Here is a 6,824-nt window from a genome sequence, read left to right on the forward strand (position 1 = left end):
CCACCTTACATTATTATTTCTGTATCTTGTCCTCCACCCCTGGAGGAGGGCTCCCAGAATATCTAGGATGGGGCTTTGCAAACAGGAGGTTTTGAATAAATGACTAAGCTGATAAACAGTTGTTAGGATGTAAATGGCTTAAAGACATGTGATCTTGCACTTTTTGGATTGATGAAGTCAGAAGGAAAAATGATTATAGTAATTTCAAATTGCTCATTTCTCATCTGCCAAAGAAGGTTAGACAGTTATCTATCACCATTGTGGCATGGATACATATATGTATACAAATGCACACATATAATAAAACAATAAGAATAATGTTAAAACAGGTTTATAAAGTTTAGCATGTACAGACAGAACCCAAAATAAGATTATGTCAGAGGGAAAGATCTGTCCTTTCCCCAAAGGGATAGACTGACACTAAAATGGCTCATGACTTTTACTGTCTTTGCTTGTCTCCCAGCAACCATCATCACACTAGGACAGCATAACTTGTGTGTTTTAGAGTCACAGAGCTACTCCGATCTTCCACTCAATGACAACGTCCTTTTAAAACTGCCTCAAACAAGGTCTGCTCACTGCGAATCCAGCCTCAAGAAGCACCCTGACTCCTGCATGGGATTAGTAACAGGTGAGGGGAAAAATAGTTTTATAAAGAGTATTGCCCTTGAAAGTCTGTCTTATACCTTTCTTGTGCTTAGAAAAAGAGAAGATATGCAAAATTTTAAATGAATTTTTATTCTGGTGCATAAATATGAGTGGGGACATATTTTACATGTTATATTTTAAAATAAGTTGTCATTGGAAGCTGGGACTATCCCACACTTTTTCTTGTCTCAGCTTCTGTTATAGGAAGAGAATACAGCTTTAATGGAGTGTGTGTGTGTGTGTGTGTGTGTGTGTGTGTGTGTGTGTGTGTGTTATGTGCACATGTGTGTGCAGTATGTATACCTATGACCATAGGTGAAAGCCAGAGAAGGATGTCAAGTGTCCTGCTCTATCACTCTTCACATTATTACTTTGAGACAGGATCTCTCACTGAACCTGGAGCTAAGCTAGCATCCATCATCAGGCCCTAGACATCCTCTAGACCCCGCTCTGCCTGAACACCTCTCTCTCTCTCTCTCTCTCTCTCTCTCTCTCTCTCTCTCTCTCTCTCTCTCTCTCTCTCACACACACACACACACACACACACACACACACACACACTGCTGGAATTACAGGCATGCACGGTTCTGAAGATCTGAACTCGGGTCCCTGTTGTTTGTGCAATCAATGCTCATGCCCACTAATCCATTTCTCTGGTGATTTCTACCAGTACTGCTAACTAAGCTTCAGACTTTGGAAAGCTAATACAGATGAGGGTATACATAATTACATACACAGACACACACAAATTTTTTTTTGGGAACAATTCAAGAGTCCTATGAATTTTCAAATATTCGAAACAGTTTTAGTCTATCACTCACCTTTCTCAAAGCTTCTTTAATTGATAAAAACCTGTAAATGATGGTACCTAATGAAAGTGACATTGGTAAAATAGTATTAACTATATTCCATAGACCCCTTCAGATTTAACCTACATTCATTGTAGTTATGTGATTACCTTCACTATCCTGTACAGAACCATCCCACCATATAAGCTCCTGAGCTATCCACTTCGCATCATACATTTAAAATAATTCCTTATAAAATTGTTAGTTATGCCAGAGACCATCTAACAAAGATCCCAGTAATGAATATGAGAAACTGCCTTCTGAGTTGTTGTTCGGAGAAGTCCAAGAGACCCCCAAAACAAAATAAACTATTGTTGCCTTTGGCTGCCTCTCAGACATTGAAGGTAAATCCCTGTTGCTGAAGACACAGTGCACCTTTAAAGGATTTCGCTGGATCTGACCTGAGAGACTTCTCCCGGAAGACCAGATTTCAGAGTATCAGAAGGTGCTGTGCAAAGTGACAAAGGAGGAAAGCCATTAACAGTCCTGCCCAGATGTGACGCCTATAACCATAACAATGACCCGCATGGCAGGATATCCCTAAGGGTACAATAGTGGTACTCCTACCTTGGTAGTAATTGATAGCTATCTAATTGATCTTAAGGCCCAATCAACATGATGGAAATCATGCCTGGTATTGGAAACCTAGCCAATTCCCCAGGGCTAGTGAGGTCATTGATCTAAGAGGAGAACCGGCTACCATCACTTTACTAAACCAGCATAACTCCTAACTGCATACTAAATACTTATCCTTATATAAGCACAGCTAAGAGTATCTCCTCATCCTTCACCAGAGATGATTATCTTTGCAGCCGACAGAGACCATTACTGAAAACCACAACTGGTCAAAATATAGAGAATAACTAATCATGGAGTATCTGGCCCCAGTGGATACACAACTCCTATAACTAAGACTCAAACATGGTAGAAGAGGGGGCAGAAAGATTGTAAAGCCAGAGGGCTAGAAAGAACAGGGAAATGATGCCCATGATACTTCAACATTATAGCTGCCTAAACAAGACCTGAACAGTGACAATATTAACAGACATATTAACATGGAAGGGGACCAAGGATAGCTGAGAGAGGGAGAATTAGTCTTCCCTAGGATAAGCCCCCTAACTGTGTATCCAACACCAAGTGGTCAGTCAGGCTTGGAACTGTATTTGTACAAGCAACACTAAACTCAACAGGTTGTATTTATATATTTATGCATATATCAACAATAATTAAAGAAAAAGAGGTTTAAAAAGATGTCATGAAGTTGGGAAGGAACAAGGCGGTTGAAAGACTGAAGGGAGGAGAGAGAAGGAGGAAGCAATAATTATGTTCATTTTAAAAAATGATATTAAGAATTTATCATAAAGCCAAAACATAAGAAAATGTTGCAATATATTAATAGGCCATTAGCTATGTGTATCAAAAGCTATGAATATTGCCGGGCGGTGGTGGCGCACGCCTTTAGTCCCAGCACTCGGGAGGCAGAGCCAGGCGGATCTCTGTGAGTTCGAGGCCAGCCTGGGCTACCAAGTGAGCCCCAGGAAAGGCGCAAAGCTACGCAGAGAAACCCTGTCTCGAAAAACCAAAAAAAAAAAAAAAAAAAAAGCTATGAATATCATCTGTTAATATCTAAAATCAATACTATAATATTCCCCACTGAGCTGTAATCCATTTGCTTAGTGGTCTTACCAATATATTCAGCTCTTTATTGGACCAATTAGGTGTATTAGGCAGGCAAAGTAACACAGCTTTACAGAGTTACACAACTGTAATATAAAAAAATGTAATACATCTTTGCATCATTAAACAAATATCCCACAGCATAAACAAATGTAACAAATATTATGACATGTATATCACATACATTATATATATATATATATATATATATATATATATATATATATTCTTCCCTGCCTTAACTCATGAATAATCCTCCCCTTCTTCAAAGTTTGCCCATAAGAAGCTATCCAAACTCCAAGGCGAGGCACCTTTCTCTCAAGAAACCTTCTCTCATCCCTGGAGTTTGTACTTTCACTCTGGGTTAAACTTCCTCCAATTTCTTACTTTGTGCTTTCTCTGAATTCTTTCTTGGGTGGTGATAGGAATCTGGAAACACTGATAAATGTGGCATCTGGGCTGTCTGTCTCTTTAGCTCTTATCACGGCAACCCCTTGATTCCTTAAGACTTCTGTTTAGCTTTAGCTTTAGATGTATTCGAAAAAGGCATACCAACCAGTCTCCCAGTCACCCCTCCCCACTGAATATCCTTTCTCCAGATTTTTATTCAATAAACTAATAGTTGGCATTATTTTTCCACTATATACTTAGATGGTAGGAATAAAGAGGTGGGAAAATAGGACCCTGCCTCCCAGTTTCCAACCTAGTAGTGAGACTGACCTTTGTACAGGTAGCTAAATTTAAGAGAAGGGATCCAATAGCATGGAAGCATCCAGAAAGCAATTGATTGTGATAGAGTAGTTTAAACACTTGAAGTGACTGAAGTGACATTAGAGGATATCCTTAAAAGAAGGGGAACAAGGGGAAGGGTGTGGAGCAGCGGAGCGTGTCCTCCGCATGGCCAGTTGCCCCTGTGCGGGAGCAACTGTGCCAGACAGCCAGGAGGGAGCAGCCTTGTTACAAACCCAGGACTAGGCAGTTACAGTCCATCAAAGGGTTGTGAGCATCACTACTTTTCCCCTAAAAATAAAAACCATTCCAGTGTGGAGTGTGGAGAACGGATTTTAAAAGGGTGAGAGACAGGAAACTGGAAGGTCACTTAAGAGGCAGACTCTTACAATAGCATCTTCCCTCCAGGAAATAAACCCATCTACCTCCTGGTGAGCTTCAAATTAGGAATAAAAGGGTGAGTTCTTTTTTCTTATGACAAACTAAAGATGAAAGTGGAGATGCCTCCCTACAACCAGGGCTTTGATTGGAATTTCTTGCAAAAAAAAAAAAGGACATTCGAAAACCTCCATGTTGCCTAAATTTGATTTTTTTTTTTAAACTCATATAACTTTTTCTGGGACCTCTTATACACAGACATCTTGGGGAAAAGTACCCAACAAATGCTATGTGAGATTCAAATGAAATTAATCTTTTTTTTTTTTTTGGCAACATAAATAGCACTTCACTGACGTGCTAAAGGAATGATTATTTTTAAGTAGAAGGGAGGAAAAGTCTTAGAATCTAAGTTTAAAGTCTTTGGTTTCCACTGGGAAGCCTGACCATTGCCTTTCTGCTAGTTGTAGCACTGAATTTTCTCCAATTTATTTGTTTCTGTCTTTCTGGCTGAGTCATATTTAAAAAAAGAAAGAAAGAAAAAAAAAAAAAAAACACCTGCCTCAAGTACCTAGGACTAATGGCTTAATTTGACAATTTGTAGACGGTATTTTTATATTACCCTTTAGGACCTTAATAATTAGTTTTTCTTTAGTGCAGAATTAAGGCATTAAAGTTCATAAATTCCACAGTCACCTGTATCCATTTATTGCTAATTTATTATAGAATGTATCATAAAACTTTCCTTGACATAGAGGCCTCTTCATAACTATAAATCTCTTTTCAACTGTTTAGATAGCTTACACTTGGGTTCAAGAAGAGACCTCTAAGATGAAGTATTTAAAGCATCTATTTATTACACTTCAGTGGTACAGGGTAGATAACCACTCGAAGTCACTGTGAGGTGTTCATTTACATTCGGTGTATTTATCACTTCAAATCCCGATAAAGATAAATCTATTTCCAAGAGGAAGAAATGTTAAATGTCAAGTGGCTGTTTTACTAAGTGCTTTAGAATGTCCAGCTGAATATAGCTATCTTCCTAGTTAGTATATTATGCCCAAAAAAAGGAGAAAAAGTTTCTGTTGAGATGCAGAGATTAAATTTGTAACCTCAGTAGAACTTAAAAACTCTTCAAATTTGAAAGCCATTTCTTCAGATAGTAAAAGCATCCTCTGATGGGATGGGGCAGGGGGTATGATCCTCTGCTTCAGAGATGGAGACAGCATGCCATATAATACTCAAGGACTGAGGACTTTGGCTCCCTTCTTAAACCTCTGCATCAATGCATGTCTGGTATATATGTATTCACAAAAGGAGAGCAGAAAAATCCACAAACTGGAAAGCCAATTTGTTCAATGAACAAGTTGGTGAAATTCAAATTGTTTCCATTCACTTTGTCTCATCCTCTTGGTAACCACAATGCAGGAGATGGGAGATGGCTGCTGTATTGTCAGGGAGGTGTTTTCAAATCCTCCCTTTAACTGCCCTCTTTCTGGAGCTCCAGTAAATAGCCAAGCAGGCTAGCACAGGTCCCAGTAGCCACTGCACTATGGTTTGAAGGTGAAAAACCTTCAACAAACTCATGTATTTGAATACTTGGTCCCCAGCTGGTACCATTGTTTTGGGAGGTTGTGGAACTTTGGGGTTGGAAGAAATGGCTGGAAGAGATGGGTCACTAGAGGCTATGGGTGGACATTTGAGTATTATAGCCTGGCCTGCTTCTGGCCTCTGGTTCTTGGTTTGACAGGATGTGAAGAACAGTGTAAAATCCTGCCACTACTGTCTGAGCCACCCCAGCCTTTCACCTACTCTGCCTTCTCCATCATGATGGGTTGATATCTTCTTGAATAGTGAGCCTAAATATATCCTCCCTTCCTTAAGCTGTTACCATCACATATTTGGTAACAACCATGTAAATGTAACTAATACAGTATGACTTTGAGGAGCAGAAACATGTTTGTATTTCAAGTTACAAACATAATGGTCTCAAATGTCTGATGATGTATAAACAATGGGACAAACTTTTCAACAGGTTTTCAGTCAGTCAGCCAGTCCAGTGCAACATGAATGAGTATTCTGCATTCCCTCCAAGCATTGAGAAATGCTTCCACTTTCAAACATTAAATGCACACACACATAACACACACACACACACACACACACACACACACACACACACACTTAACATTTACTTTTATGTACAGAAACATGCACCTCAATAGCTGGATTAAAAGAAACACTGTAAATTGGAACAAACATGTAACTATTGGAATAACTGAGCTGGGGTGAGGGTACACTATTGATAGCAACTTCTTTGCAACAGTAAAATAAAATGCAGAAAATAAATTACTGTACTTGCAATGAGTGGAACCTCAGATATAAAATAAATTTTCCCTCAATAATCATACCGGAAAAGCAGAACAATAGCAAATCCCCAAAGACTGTAAAAAGAAACATAAAGCAAGACACATAGAGATGAATGTATAAGCACCTACTACATGGTAAATCAAACTGGAGACTCTAACACATAAAAATGACAACTTG

Source organism: Peromyscus maniculatus, chromosome 1 (assembly GCF_049852395.1).
Source record: "Peromyscus maniculatus bairdii isolate BWxNUB_F1_BW_parent chromosome 1, HU_Pman_BW_mat_3.1, whole genome shotgun sequence".
NCBI classification, from domain to species: Eukaryota; Metazoa; Chordata; class Mammalia; order Rodentia; family Cricetidae; genus Peromyscus; species Peromyscus maniculatus.